This window comes from Hyperolius riggenbachi, chromosome 11, assembly GCF_040937935.1.
Source record: "Hyperolius riggenbachi isolate aHypRig1 chromosome 11, aHypRig1.pri, whole genome shotgun sequence".
Taxonomy (NCBI): Eukaryota; Metazoa; Chordata; class Amphibia; order Anura; family Hyperoliidae; genus Hyperolius; species Hyperolius riggenbachi.
Genome location: NC_090656.1, coordinates 49,767,977 through 49,784,692, shown reverse-complemented (window position 1 = coordinate 49,784,692; position 16,716 = coordinate 49,767,977). Strand labels below are relative to the sequence as shown.

Sequence of the window (16,716 nt, the reverse complement as noted above, 5' to 3'; positions counted from 1 at the left end):
GAAAACGCAGCGTTTTTGCCTGCAATGGTAGTCAATGGGCCGCATCAAAAACAGCATATAAAAACGCGAATGCATTTTGTATGCATTTTCTAACATGCATTTTTAAAAACGCTGGTTTTGTTGCATCATTTTCAAAAACGCATCAAGAACGCACATAATGAAAGTCATTGGCAACACAATGTAATGCATGTATGCGTTTTTCATGCATTTTTCAATTCGTTTTTTTTTTGTTATGTTTTCTGATGTATTTCCCCTTCCTGTTGTCTTCCTAGTGACTTGCATAAAACGCAATAGAAAAATGCATGGAAAACACATACAAAACGCATATGCGCTTTATAAATGCAAACCGCAAACACATTAAAACGCACACAAAACTCTAGAAAAACTAATATGCGGGAAAAAAGACGCAAACACAGAAAAAAAACGCACTACAAACACAAAAACGCACATGACAGAAATCGCGATCTTTCACGCATAGCCATGTGTGCACTAAGTGTTTGCCCATTGTGAAATATTTCCTCTCCCTGATTTACTTTCTGATATTTAGCACAAGTGGCGACATCTTTACTCCTGCCAGGTACGGCATGTTCGTTACTGAGAGTTCTATGCACAGAGGGAGATACTGCTTGCTTGGCATTTGGAAAAAAAAAAACTTTATTTCCCATAATGCAACAAGGTTCACAGACAGCAAACTGTCAGGACCTTGGTTATGAAATCACATTGTGGGAGAGGTTTCAAGACAATATCAGCCATACAGACCCCCCCCCCCCCCCCCCCTGATGATCTATTCATGAAAAGGGGGTATCAGCTAGTGATTGGAATGAAGTTCAATCTTTGGTTAAAGTTCCTCTTTAACCACTTGAGGACCGCAGTGTTAAACCCCTCTACTGACCAGGCTCTGCTTTGTTGCACTGAGCTGTGCAGGCTTTTCAGCCTTATGCACAGCCCAGTTATGGAGCCCAGCGATCTGACTCATCTCCTTTTTTTGTCCCTTAGGGGACATGCCGCCTGAGGTGTCCGATCGCTGTGGCAGTAGTTTTTTTTTTTTCAGCCTGTATCAGGCTGTTTCATCCTCCCTCCCTCCCCTTCCCTCCTCCCCTCCTAGAACCTGCATTGAACAGGACGGTGATCCGTCCTGTTCCACCTCTCATAGGCATCAGCCTATGAGAGAATGGCGATCCCAGGCCGATCAGAGGCCGGGGATCGCCGATCTCATACAGCGCTGCCGGAGACCTTTCATTTACAAACAGCCCACTTGTCGCAGCTAGCAGGCTAATCACAGAACTCCGTGAACAGGCAGGGAATGATTGCACATGCGCGCGGCCATTCCCTAGGAAACTGCAGCTCCAGGACTTGATGCCAATGGCGTTAGGCGGTCCTGGGGCTGCCGCCGCGTTCACACCCATTGGCATGACACAGTCGTTAGGTAGTTAAGGACTTGTTTAGGACTATTTTGTTCTGTTGATATAATATTTAAGCACGTAGTAATTGGTTGCAGGTAAAGATGGCTTGGAGTCTAACATTATCTATTATTATTTATTCTGATTTTTAATTTATGATTGTATTTTTATATTTCTTTTATATACCCTTTACATTACGTCATTCTGTATAACGCTTTTATGGTGCAGTTCAATGTACTCTATGTCTGATACAACTAATGTATCTTCCTATATTGGTCCCATAGAATATTTCTATCTGTCAGGCACATTGAGCACTTTACTACACTGCCTAAATGACATTATCAGCTTGCGTTTTATTTTTATACCACTAGGTGGCAATGTTTTATTGTGACTTTGCACTGTACTGTCATTTCATCAATTTAAATTAGAAATAATCAAGCCATAATTAGTGTTTTATCGTAGTCAACTCAATATTGGGTCATTGATGAATTTTTCTTATTATTTTAGTTACTCCCCAGGCTCTATTCACCTAGAGCCCCTTCCCATTGTGTTTTCCCTTTACCAACATGGCAGTCCCTGCACATTAAGTACAGGCACGCAGGCGCACATCTCTCTGACCGGCCCTTCTAGCCATTTGCATAACACGCGCGGCTATCTCGTAGCCCGCACATGCGCAGTCATTCCGGGGGTGCGACGTCATAGTCGCACTGCCCACCGCTCCTGCCGCTATTGAGAGGTGCGACGCTTTCGTCGCACTCCTCCTAGATAGACAGGGCAATCCCCGCCCACCTGGCTCCCCTATTGGACATCAGCCATCCCGTTGCCCACGCCCACCCCCGCACTGCCCCAGCCCCATAATAGTCTATAATTGAATTGTTGGCAAATAGCTGGCTTATAAAACACCCTCACGCCGACACACCAGCACAGAGGTGCCAAGCTGATATTGGAACTCTTGCTGCTAAGTGTCACTATTTATAATTACTCCCTCATAGATCCCTCTTCCCATATCTCACAATTTGCACTATTACACATGCTTTCTACCTCCTATTGCTCTACTTATTTTATCTTAATGCCCAGTTTCTCTATGCATACTTAGCCACTTTCCCACACAGATACACCCTCCCTTTCCCCTCTACCACTCTATACTTCTGTATTGTGTTCTGCACACTGATATATCTGCTAGTATTCATCGTATTGATACACACACACACACACACACAAGACCCTCAGTTACTTATGTACGTTTTAGTTGCACAATTATTTATGTGTATTTTTATATGTTTATTATCCCACAACATGTATCCACACATATTGCCATGTCCCTCATTACTAAACTTTTACCATACAGTCGCACATATTGATACAGTTATGCCACACACAGCGTTTTGATTACGCTTTTGTCTCTGTCAATTCCAGTGTGATACTCCTGTTGTTTACTGCCTGAGGAAGCCCGTTGTTTACTGCCTGGACTACGCCCGTGAAACGCGTTGCCAATTGTTTTTAGGAGTATGTAAATAAATCGTTATTACCTCACTCGACAGCATTGTGTCTGTTTTGGAGTGACTGGTCCACCACCGCCTCCTGACCGTTTTAGACGATTTTAGTGCATTTTATTCTTCTGGCGCCTCTGTACATCTTTACAGAAAAAAAGTCGTTGGCCAATACACCTGTGCGGCGCTGGCTGCACGTACGAGAAAACCTCCGGAGGATCGTTGAGTACTGGCGCAGGACAGGACGGCTGCAAGGGGCCGGCCGAAGCGCCAGGTATATGAAACTTTTTTTTAAGTAATTACAGGTTTCCTTTATGAAAATATGTGGCTAGCAGAACTTTAAACCTTGCTACTACACGTCACAGACACTCCATTGCCATCCTGAGCAGTGCCCTGCAATTTCATAGCTGCTCTCAAAAGTCCCTGCACAGACATTTAGCTGCTACCATTATTAGATGACGGACATTTAGATGTGAGATTAAACATTGGTGCTCAGCGGTTTGGCAGGACTGAAAAAAGTAAAGTGACCATGGCATCTGTGTACTAGAGAAGCTGTAGAAGACAATACAGAGTACCGAGACAGCTCATGCTGACCCAGAAGAACTGCTAGAAGAGTATACGGGGCTAAAACAGACCAAAAAGCCCTCTTACTAAAAAAACAACACCGAATATAACTGTCTTTTAACCTGTTAACAGCCCTGCATTGTATTATCTCTAGTTAGATAATGTGTGCAGGGCATCTTCTAATGATATATATATAGTTTTGTTGCCTAAGGCCTCTCTCAAATCAATTAGCGCAGATGGTTGTGCGATCGGAACACAACGCGTACAATCGCACGCCATCTGCACTACTATGCGCTGCGCTGCTGATCCCATTCACTACAGCGCTGTGATTCTTGAAAAATGCATGCAGTAGTGCGATTGCGCATCGCATATGATGGGAGCGGTAGAAGGGCTGCCTATGCTCTTCTACCGTTCTTGCCGGTGCCGAGCCTCGACCGGATTGCTCACACGGTCTCCTAGTAACACTCCAAATAAATCATGAGGCGGCACACCACTGGCTGCAAATATGCTTGTATTAAGAAACAGAAGCACTACATGTTACGGAAAATCCTTCATCAGGTGCATAACCTGATGAAGGATTTTCCGTAACATGTAGTGCTTCTGTTTCTTAATACAAGCATATTTGCAGCCAGTGGTGTGCCGCCTCATGATTTATCTGGATTGGCTTCTCCTCTTCACACACCCGCGGAGCTGCACCCCCGGCATCATCTTCTGACTTTCGATCACATGATATAGCATATGATCGTAACTCAGGGGATGGAGTCAGCATTGCAGCGCCACCCGGTGGTGGAAGCAGATGATGAAAGAGACTCTTCCATTAACCCTCTTCAGCCACAGGGTGGTGCTGCAATGCTGACACCATCCCTTGGGTTACAATCACATGTCATATCATGTGATTGGAACGCCAAAGAGGATGTCAGCATTGTAGCGCCGCCAGTGGAGGAAAGGAGAATCTGATCTGGCCGCCCAGAAGAGGCAAGTATGACTGCTCCCTGCGCCACTCTGCATACCCTGCCAGGATGAGATAGGCACCCTTCCCTAGCAGCAGAAAAAAAAAATCGGACCCGCATCATACATACAGCTTTGCTATATGTAGCTGTTAAATGGTTAAAAACAGAAGGTATTTGCAGTAATCCAGTGAGCATGGTTACCCATGATGCATTACTCCCTAATATGCAAATCATATTTTTATGCACACATCCAGAACCGCTGATGTATAGCGAGCCTATAGCTTATACATTTTACAGAGCCACGCCAACCCAACACGCAGACATAAACTAACAGAGTTCTCAAACTACAACGGCAGGAACCTAAACATACCTTGCAAGGAACTAGAGCAAACACCCCAGGATGGATGAGACTGTCAGCTCTTATTGCAGCGTGTAGTTTAACCCATCAGAGTAAAGCAGCACACTCCCTACCTCTCTCCGGCAGTTGTGACAAGTCACAGCCCCTCTCTGTCACTTTTCACCGCCCAAAACAGCCCTCAGATACAATTTGAGTTACACTTCCTCCCATCTGGGCAGGAAACTGCAGCAGATAATCAGCATAGTGCATTTAACCCCAACACGACAACATCCTCTTCTGGTATTCCTGCAGCAGCGCTGTCAAGTCAGCTTATCCCTCTCCAGTCGGTAAACAAGAGATCGCTGAGTCGGCTGGCGCACTGTTGTCACCTCTCTCAAGTCTAACGCTTATAACTAAAGCGTCATGCAAAGGGAAGCCCAGACTGTAAAACTGATAGCTGGGGGGTAGAGACTTCTGAAGTTCAGGGCTTGCTCATCTCTATTCACACAATGATGGTTCAGGGAGGGGGCTGCTAAGGTAATGCTGGCAAATATATTTTTGTGGAAACTCTGAGGAGTTGTTTGATGAGTTGTTGTAACTCAGCCAAGGACATGCAGTGCTGTTCAACAGCATGACAGATCACTGCTTTCTCCATCATATGGTGTGGTTGACAGATACAAGGGGTTTCTGCAAGAAAGTTATTTAAATGAATTCTTTCGCGAAAAAAGTAGGCAGTTAAAAAATGTGACAGATGACAGGTTTTGGGCCAGTCCATCTTTTTAAGGGGGATTCTCAGGGCTTTCTTTGTTTTCAACAGCATTTCCTGAACAACAGTTGCAAAATCTAACTGACATAATAGTGTGCAAGTGATTAGGGAGGCCGGCTGGTATCTTGCTATTTTGGCAGTTAAACTGCTGTTCAGGAAATGCTGTTGAAATTGAAAACAAAGAAAGCCCTGAGAATCCCCCTTAAAAAGATGGACTGGCCCAAAACCTGTCATCTGTCACATTTTTAACTGCCTACTTTTTTCGCGAAAGAACCCCTTTAACTGTTGGGCCCGGATCTTCTAAACGGCTTGTTTCCACTACTGCAGAATACGCAGCTATTCTTGCACCCGAGTCACACAAGGAAACGCTGCCTATTCTGTCAATAAGCATACCGTCCAAATCACATTCAGTGCCTATAGCCTATAATCCCACATGCCAGTGCCTATAATGTCTATAGCAGGGATGAGCATAAACTACACCAGTGCAAATTTACGCATCGTAGTCCGCATCTAAACATCATAGTTGCTATTTTTCCGCGTACGATTGTATGCTAACAAAATTGCGCATTGGAAAGAGGAATGTACGCATAGAAGAGTTCCTGGTACAAGCCAGCACCTATTCAGTAAGGAGACCTTAGGCAAGATTCCCTAACACTGCTACTGCCTATAGAGCGCGCCATAGTGGCTGCAGCTCTGGCGCTTTGAGTCCGCCAGGAGAAAAGCGCAATATAAATGTTATTTGTCTTGTCATTAATAGCGAAATGAATGCATAAATTTTTCTGCATAATGGCATAAGCGTCCGCATACACTACGCGTAATTGCGTATTTAGTTTACGAAATACATACGAAGCGAATATTTGATTTCGAAGCCGTAGTTTAGCAAAGCGTATTTGCGTAAAACTACGCGTAGTTCCAGCGTAGCAAAGTTGGCTGACTACGACCATCCCTACTCTATAGCCTATAATCATACATGCCAGTGCCTATAATCCCTATAGCGATTCAGCTGCAGCTTCGCAGCAGCACAGGTCCCATGGGAAGCAGGAAATTTGGGCGCATGAAGCAAGTGGACAAAAAGAGCGCTGCCATTCACTCCCATATTAAATATTGTTTGACAGGCGCCGAACAGGAAAAAAAGGGCGCCCGGAGATTATTAACGTTTTCAAACTGCGCTTGTGATGATTTAAGTTTACAAAATGAGCCTGTGACAAATAACGTTTACAAATATACTAAACGTATATACTATACTAAAGAGACTCTGAAGCGAAAAAATAATAATGATATAATGATTTGTATGTGAAGTACAGCTAAGAAATGAAACATTAGCAGCAGAGACATAAGTCTAATTGTTTCCAGTACAGGAAGAGTTAAGAAACTCCAGTTGTTATCTCTATGCAAAAGAGCCATTAAATAAAGGGGCACTATGGTGAAAAATTTTAAATATGTGCAAACATATAAAAATAAGAAGTACGTTTTTTTCAGAGTAAAATGAGCCATAAATTACTTTTCTCCTATGTTGGTAGTAGAAATCTGACAGAAGAAGTGACAGGTTTTGGACTAGCCCATCTCTTCATAGGGGATTCTCAGGGATTTATTTATTTTCAAAAGCACTTAGTGAATGACAGTTGCTCTGTCCAACTGCCAAAAAACTATGTAGCGAGCAGGGAAGCTGGCCAGCATCATTGTTTAAATCCTTTTTAGGGAATATCTTTATAAAGAATAAAAGTCTTGTTGAAAATCCCCTATGGAGAGATGGACTATTCCAAAACCTGTGTGTAATGTCAGATTTTTACTACCTACTGTTTCGGTCAAATACTGCCACTTCCGCCGCCGAAAGGAGGTTTCGGAAGTCTTCGGGAGCACTCGGGATCCCGAAGTCGGGCCGCTGCATACTGCGCATGCGCGAGTGCCCTCTATGACGCACTCGCGCGTGCACAGTATGGAGCCGCCGACCTTCGGGAGCCCGAGTGCTCCCCAAGACTTCTGAAGTCCCCGCAGTGGCGGATTTGAACATAGGATTCACCGGGCACCGGGAGAGGAGAGGGAAGGCTCATTAGGACTCGGAGCCTTTCCTCTCCTTAGGTGAGTATCTGACTTTTTTTTTTTTTACATGGGGTTACATTAGCTTTAAGCTCCGCGACTTTCAAAGTTGCAGAGAGGGCTGTCTTCTTGTAACGATCGGTGGGCGCAGAGAGTATCTGATTACCGGTGATCTGCAGTATCACCGGAAATACAGATATATACCAGATTATAAGTGATCTGCAGTCTCACCGATAATCCGATATACAAACTAACCTCTGTTCACCTGAGTAGAGTGTAGTGTTTGGTGTAACTGTAACACTTAGAGGACAAGGCCTCAATGCAGCAAGGAGTACTGCACAGATTCCTTCTGCAGACCTGAGCTCTCCAAGACGGGAGGAGTCAGACTGACAGTAGGAAGGTATATCTGAAAGTGACCCTCAGGAGGAAGGATCGCTAACAGAGCGAGGAACCGCCTCTAACGGTAAGGTCGGTTCTCGAGGTCGGACAAGCCAGGTCGTAAACACACAGACAGATAAAGTACAAGATCAGCAGACAAAGGCAGAGTCAAAGTACAGGCAGGGTTCGGCAACGGGGTATCAGATATATCGGGGTACAAAATCAGGAGGCAGAAACAGAGTCTAGGAGCGAGCCGGGGTTCGGCAACAGAGTATCAGAAATAACGAGGTACAAGATCAGAGTTCAGAAGGGTAGTCAAGGCAGGCAAAAGTCATAACAGATAATCACAATCAAACTAGTACTTTAGCTATCAACAGAATCTAGCTAAGTGTAGGATTACAGCTCCAGCTGGTCCCGGCACACTTGCGGATCTGACTACGGATCTGGGTGCTCCCACATGTGTGATCGCACGCCAGACAAAGAGCAAGTGAACAACCAGCAGTATATATACTCTAGGACCTTTCCAGGACCTCCCTAATTGCTGGTCCAATGGGAGCAGTGGAATTTGTCAGCTGACCCAGCTGGTCAGCCGACTCCCTTCTAACAGCTATTTAAACTCTGCCTCTGTGCTCGCGCGCGTGTAAGTCTGAATCTTGGTGGACTATCAGTCCCAGCCACACCAGTACTGTCTTGCAATGTATCCAGTGAACTGAGTGCGGGAGCCGCCTCCAATGCGGATTCCGCCGCTCTGCCTAAGCGGCATGCGGCGTTTTTTCCGCGTTGTGACGCCATGCTGGACGCGGAAACAGCCGCCTCGCCTTGAGAGACAGCGGCTTTTCCGCGTTTCATCACACTTCTGAAGTGTATTATCTCAGCTGTCAGTGAAGAATTTTCTTTTTCTCTGCCAGAGGACAGGTCAATAGTTCACAAGACTGCTCTGAAAAAATAATTTAGAATGCTGAGTAGTGTGTAAACTGAAAATATTAAAGAATGATGCAATGTTATAAAATACTATATAACTGAAAATAAAAATATGAGAATATTTTATTTTCTACTAATCTTCTAGTAATTATCCGTACTACACAACCAATTCATTATATCATATTTTTTTTTCCACTTCAGTGTCTCTTTAACTAAACCATTATTTAAAATTGTATCACTTACTGTTTTTAACCACTTCACCACTGAGGGGTTTTACCCCTTGAACACCAGAGCAATATTCACCTTTCAGCGCTCCTTCCATGAATTCGTCTATAACTTTATTATTACTTATCCCAATGAAATGAACTATATCTTGTTTTTTTCGCCACCAATTAGGCTTTCTTTAGGTGGGACATTATGCCAAGAATTATTTTATTCTAAATGTGTTTTAATGGGAAAATAGGAAAAAATGTGGGAAAAAAGTATTACTTTTCAGTTTTCGGCCATTATAGTTTTTAAATAAAGCATGCTACTGTAATTAAAACCCATTAAATGTATTTAACCATTTGTCCCGGTTATAAAACCATTTAAATTATGTCCCTATCACAATGTTTGGCGACAATATTTTATTTGGAAATAAAGGTGCATTTTTTTCAGTTTTGCATCCATCCCTAATTACAAGCCCGCAGTTTATAAAGTAACAGTGTTATACCCTCTTGACATAAATATTTAAAAAGTTCAGTCCCTAAGGTAACTATTTATGTTTTTTTTTATTGTATTTTTTTTTTTTTAATTACAAAAAAAAAAAAAAAAAGAATTGGGGAGTGTGGGAGGTAATAAGTTAATTTATTGTGTAAATGTAATGTTTGTTTATGTAAAATGCTTTTAGGGTGTAGTTTACTATTTGGCCACAAGATGGCCACAGTGTGTTTGTTTACATGCGACCTGTAAGCGTCCTTCCGGACGCTTACAGGAAGCAGTAGGAAGCTGGGAGAATCACTATGATCGCGCTGTTTCTAATAGAAGCAGCGCGATCATTGCGGGGGCTTAGATCAACGAACGGGAATGGATTTTCCCGTTCATCGATCTCCGTGCGAGCAGGCGGCGGCGTGCACGAGCGGCGGGTGCGCGCGCACGAGCGGCAGGTGCGCGGACAGCGGCGGTAGCGCGGAAGGTACGGATTTCTCAGTCCCTGGTTTTTTAGGGGGGAAAAAAGGGACGGAGAAATTCGTACCGCGGGGGTTTAAGTGGTTAAAAGATTATTATCCAAATAATAAAGCAATCAGTAAGTAAAACGTAATATATTTTTTACAGTCATTATTTGTAAAACATTATTATCCACACAATAAAGCGATCACTAAGGGGGTCTTAGCTTTAGGCCCCATCAGAGGGGATTTAGGGTTAGGCACCACCAGAAGGGTCTTAGGGTTAGGCCCCACCAGGGGGGTCTTAGGGTTAGGCACCAACAGGGAGGATTTAGGGTTAGGCATCACCAGGGGGGTCTAAGGGTTAGGGATAGGTAGAGAGGAAGGGTTCTGTGTGAGAGTAGGGTTAGGTTTAGTTGTAGTAAAATGTTAGTAATATTTACTAAAGTTTTACTACGGTAATTACAAACGTACTTACGAACTTATTTTTTTTCATTGTTATAAACAATTTTTATTACAGATTTTATTACATGAAGAAACGATAAATAAAGGTTATACACAATATTATACAATTATAACGATTATAAATATATACTATCGTTTTTTTAAAACGTAATTATAAGTTTTACTTTGAAAACAAGACAAGATTATCATATTCACAATTTGCGATTTCATAGACATTATTAAAGGTTTTCAATTTGGAAAACATTATTGTAAGCATAATACAACACAATATTTTTATAAACGCTATCAGCGCTTACCGTTTACACCACGCACCCTTTTTTCTTGACGCCCTTTTTGCATGGACGTGTCCGATTCTGAAACTGACACGGCACCCGAGAGGAAATGGGTCAATACAGATAGTCCCCTGTTTAGAAACACTGGAGTTACAAGCAGGGGCGTAACTAGACTTAAAGGACCACTATCACGTAAAAAGTAGACAGTTAAAATCCGACAGAACCGACGGGTTTTGGGCCAGTCCATCTCCTAAAGAGGGATTCTCAGGGTTTTCTTTGTTTTCAACAGCAATTCATGAACAGCAGTTGCAAAATCTAACTGACAAATTATATTGTGCAACTGAGTAGGGAGCCTGGCTGGTATCTTACTATTTTGGCAGTTAAACTGCTGTTCAGGAAATGCCGTTGAAAACAAAGAAAACCTGAGAATCCTCCATGAGGTGATGGACTGGCCCAAAACCTGTCTGTTCTGTCAGATTTTTAACCGCCTACTTTTTTTAAGATAGTGGTCTTTTAATAGGCCCCCTGCAAAAATGATAGCATGGGGCCTCCTTTGTCTGTGGCAGTAGAGAGTGTTTTGCTGTGAAGCAGCCTCTGGAAGCAGGAAATAATAGCACACACTCCTGCACGCGGTTTTCGTGCTAATTGGCTGCACTTGTGGTTGGGGAGGAGGAGGAGCCTCTGGGCCCCACTGCTTTCGCAGGGGTCGCAGGGGTGATCACTTCGCCAATGGTTACAAGCCTCACACATTTATAGAAATGTGTTCTCCTGTACAAAATGTTCTGTACTATTGGTGTTATTACATGTTGCAGTATAAACTATTATGAGGTGATTAAAGCACATTTGAAGGGAAAAGAAACATTGTTTATGCTTTATTTTCAAATCAAGATAAATAGGTTATCCAGACGTACCAGTATGTATAATGCATGACTTGATTTACAAACAGCATCCCTGGGACTGCTTATATTGGTACGCTCCATGCCTGTTTTTTGTCGTTTTCAGGGCTCAGCTGGCCAGGGAAATCTAAAAAAAAAAAAAAAATGGAGGACAAAGTATTTTTAGCTTCAATTTTGAAAATGTTATTGTATTTGAATTTACATTTTATTTATTTATTTATAAAGCGCCAACATATTATGCAGCGCTGTAGGTAAATGGGGTTGTGGATATCTGGGTATCTCAATATTAAAGGGGTTCTCAGGTTCCACCAATCAGTTCCGCAAGGGCCTACCCCCACTTATGAGATGAGGGTGGGAGGGGCTGGCTTGTTGCTTACTTTAGCAGATTGCCACCCTGGTGTTATGGATCTGTCTGCAATGGATTAATTGGGCCTGGTTGGGGAGGGGGTGGGGACTTTTTTTTTATATGCTTCTTTTTCCCTCAAGGCTGTTTCATACCATACAGCACTGTTCACTTATCCTTAAAGCTGTTTTAACCCTTTGATTGCCAGACGTCTCTGGTCAGAGGCATCTTTTCCCCATTTGGTTTCCTGTGAGAACTGTGATTGGTGAACAGAGATAAAAGGGTTTGGAGCCAACAAGATTGAGACAGCTGAGTGAGCGGTCTGCACTCTGCAGTAGTGCCAGAGTGGTGGGAGGGCCGAGGACACAATTTATCACTGCATCTTTAACTTTTCCTTAAACGTGGTCCAGCAAATAAGCTGCCTTCTCTGGGTCCGAGGAAGAAGAATTGGGAAACAGTCCTGTGGTCTGATAAAATCAAATTAACTTTGGAAAGTCATTACACACACTACATTATTCAGTATAAAGAGGAGAAGAACTATCTGGCTTGCTTTCATTGCACAGTTCAAATGCCAGTATCCCAGGTGGCCTAGGATGCATCCATGTATGTGGCATGGGTAGCTGAGAAGACCCCAGTAGAGATCTTTCGCGGAAGGTTCGGTTCGCGCGAACTTTCGCGAACCGCAATAGACTTCAATGGGGAGGCGAACTTCAAAATTTTAAAAAAATTCTGCTGACTGGATACATGATAGAAAAGATGTTTCATGGGGTCTCATACCTGGAGGAAGACATAGTTGAGTAAAATACACATCAAAAGTCTCAGAAAAAAATCTGGATTTAATACAAAGCAGTGTTTTAAAGCGGATCCGAGATGAAACACTAACTATAACAAGTAACTTGTCTATATATCTTATCTAAAGTTTAGATAGTTTACACAGCATATCTAGCTGCAAAAGTTTAAAAAGTGTATGATTATTTATTCCGGTGATACAATGGGGGCAGCCATGTTCTTTTTGTCATATTGTCACTGGCTAAGAGCTGGAGATGGTATCAGATTTTTTGTGTGTAAATTCAGTCCCCTCTCCTCTCCCCCAGCCACGGTATGTAAGCTGGCTTTTGATATAGTACAATTCCATGGATTAAGCAAGCTAATTTTTCTCTTGGATTGATCATAATGGTACATGCTAGGCTGGCTTCAGCATGTAGTGTGGTTGGTGGTATAGTGGTTAAATGAGTTACCTACTGCACACTGAGACCTGGGTTCAATTCCCAGCCCACCCTGGGTTCAATTCCCAGCCACGGTATGTATGCTGGCTTTTGAAATACTACAATTCCCTGGAAGATGAGACCCTCCGGGAGGAGGGAGTGAGGGAGGAAGTATAAGGAATAACAATCAGCTAGGAACAAACCTACAAGAGCCTAACTCTCCCTAGCAGAGTCTGTCAGCAGCTGTCCCTTAACTAATTACTGGAGGCAGATGAGTGAGTAAAACGACTGCAGAACTTTGCCTTTTATAAGGGGGGGTGGGGCTCCAAGAGTGAGTGGAGTCTGAATGGTGACAATATGCCTGCTGACTGTGATGTAGAGGGTCAAAGTTCTGCTCAATAGAGCATTATGGGGCGAATCGAACTTCCGCAAAAGTTCGCCTTCGCAGGCGAACGCGAACCACCTGAAGTTCGCCTGGAACCGTTTGCCGGCGAACCGTTCTGGACATCTCTAGACCCCAGTAATACTAAATACGTAATTATCCAAACCACAACTTTTTTCAGGAAAGTCCTTATTTCAACAATTCCAAACAGCAATCTGCATGTATTACAACAGTATGGCTATGTAGCAAAAGAGTCTAGGGGCCTGACACTAAACTGCAGTAAGACAGCCATGCGCAGGTACTGCATGGCAATTTTACTGTTACTAACACTGGCAGCATTGCACAAGTTGCCTAAGTAAAATGCCCTGAGCAATGCTAAGGCAATGTGCCTTGTAGCAAAACAGATACTACAGTGGAGGGAGGGAAGCCTCTGGGTAGTCCAGAGGCTACTTGATCCCATCTACGAGCCCACCATTCCTACGCATGGTCCCTCTGAATATCCATCACGAGCTTGTGGGATATGTTCTCTCATGACCATGCTTCCCTCAGTGTACAAGCGGCTGTACTGCCCATGCATGAGTATGGTCCACACCTGTGCAGTAGCATGAAGCTGCTTGTGCATGGCTTTTACCTCCATGTGCAAGTGGCGCAGCTCAATAGAACAAGAGGGTCCTGACCAGCAGTGATGGTGTCGGAGGAGGACATGGGAAGTCTCTGGAGCATCCATAAGCTCCCTAATACTGAGGCAAGTATATACCTTTTTTATTTTTTTTAGAATTCACAGGTTTGCTAAAAAAAAAACCACAAGTGGTGCAACACAATGGTAAGTATGCCCTTCTCCTATTTTTTTTTAGAAACAAATTAGAAATTAATTCAAAATTGAGCAAATATTTTTCAAAAACAATATATCTCAGTTTCTAGATTTTCTCTGATGCCTTTGTTTTAATGTAAAATAAAAATAGTGCTTACAAATCACTACATTGTGTTTTCATCTTTTACACACCTTACAATTGGAGATGGGGTTGTATATCACAAAGTGAAAGCAATCTACATAGATTTAAGAAAAAATACAATGTTCCATATTTGCCTGAGTGGGAGCTGATAACCATTACAAAAACTTGTAGAGAGTAAAGGTGGCCATACATCAGGTGACTTGGTGGCCAATCGACCATCCAATGCCATGATTATAATCAAATCGGATGAAAATCAGTGCTGCCAAAAACATGTCCATAGGACAATGTAACCGATTTTGGGTGAAATTACCCGTTTGCCCGTCAGTGTCCACCGCTGTCCAGCGTCCACGCTCTTCCTCACACACGTGTGCACCATGAGGTTGCCGGCGTAACTTGGGCAGGTGTGTGACGAGGCGGCATCACTAAGCCGATTCCAGAAAGATTTCATGCTGAAATCATATGGGAATCGGCCTACTGTTTATAGAGGCCACAGATCTCTTTCTGAACAGTTCTGTTAAGATAGAGATTTGTCTCTTGGTCGATCGGCTGCTAAAATCATTAGATGTATTGGCACCTTATGGGCAATTCACACTAAAGGCTCATACACACATCAGACTATAGTCTTTGGAAAATGAAAGATCACAGACCAATCTTACCACCCTTCATGTAGTATGAGAGACATACTCTACACAGTCTTTTCTATGGAGCTGAACTCCACATCAGAAAAAAATCTTTGCAAGATGCTGCACACACAGATGCTGTACAGACACAAAATATCAGTATCTGCAAAAGATCTGTTCCTGCCAAAAATCCATTCCTGCAAATTGCAATGATAGTCTATGAGATCTGCAGATCATCATACACACATGATTTAACTGACATTCATCTGCAGATCAAGCAATCATCTGCAGATCTGAAAATCCATCCTGGTGGATCTGATCTGCAGATGAATGTCAGTTAAATCATGTGTGTATGATGATCTGCAGATCTCATAGACTATCATTGCAATTTGCATGAATGGATTTTTGGCAGGAACAGATCTTTTGCAGATACTGATCTTTTGTGTCTGTACAGCATCTGTGTGTGCAGCATCTTGCAAAGGTTTTTTTCTGATGTAGAGTTCAGCTCCATAGAAAAGACTGTGTAGAGTATGGCTCTCATACTACATGGAAGGGGGTAAGATTGGTCTGTGCTCTTTCATTTTCAAAAGACTATGGTCTGATGTGTGTATGTGGCCTAAGGCCTGGGACCCACTAGCAGCGCTTTTCTAAGTGCTTGTGATTGGAAAAGCTCTTGCTAATGTGATGCTATGGGCTTGATTCACAAACGAGCTAAAAACAATTAGCGGCCGATATGCACACTACGCTCATCCCTTGACAGGGATGCTTTGTCTGCATGGAATGTGCGACTAGCAAGTAACGTAAGTCAGTAAAAAGTAGGAAAATTGCCTTTAATACGTGAAAATCGAATTCCATTTTGAAAATAAATACATTCTCATCTAAATTATCATTGCTATGCATGGCAAAAGTGGGATTTGCATGTGCAAAACCAAAAAATTGCCAAACGCAGAATTGGGCGTGCAATAAAAAAAAATCGCCTGGATAAGTGTGAGCGCGACTACAACTATAGTTACAATTTTTTTCCCCTTTTTAGGTAAAATTGTAAGCTAGTCAAAATTATTTATATCTGAGCTGTAGGTTGGAGGAAGTGACTATGCTATGACCTAACATGTGTCCACACTGTCATCTGCTGGGGTCGGGACTTGATCACTCAGACAACATTGTGGGCTGCAGAGGCGCCTTGTTCTGCAATAGCAGAGTGAAGCATGCTGTTTTTATGGAGAAGGGAGGAATGATGATGGTGCAGCACATGATGAAACAGCGGGGGTTATTGTCATTGAAAGATCTGTATATTAGCTTGAGAGGCACCTGGACACACGCTAGATTTTCAGTAGGGATGGTCAGAAACGCAGATTTCTGATTCCTATGAAATTCTGAGTTACAGCGATTATCGATAACACAACATTCCAACGAATTTCTGATTTCCTCAAAAAGTATTGGGTTTTTTTTTCCATTCTGTTTAATAAAATCAGGTAATTTAAAAAAAAGGTTGTTTTTTACGGAATCCGTAATGTAGTCTGACTCAAAAATACTCGCTAGTTTGTGGACCAATCAGAGAATGCAAAACTTCACTGCAGAAGTCGGAAAACTAC

At 42.9% G+C, this 16,716-nt stretch overlaps 1 protein-coding gene across 4 annotated transcripts in view; it reads right to left on the bottom strand.

Moving 5' to 3' along the window:
- RASGRP2 (RAS guanyl releasing protein 2) overlaps positions 1-5,072 on the bottom strand; it is a 261,441-nt gene extending 256,369 nt beyond the window's left edge. For all 4 annotated transcript variants that reach the window (XM_068259466.1, XM_068259465.1, XM_068259468.1 and 1 more), the window contains exon 1: positions 4,775-5,072. The gene's annotated coding sequence lies outside the window, so the exon portion shown is untranslated. The remainder of the gene's footprint in view (positions 1-4,774) is intronic.
- Between the last annotated feature and the right edge of the window lie 11,644 nt (positions 5,073-16,716).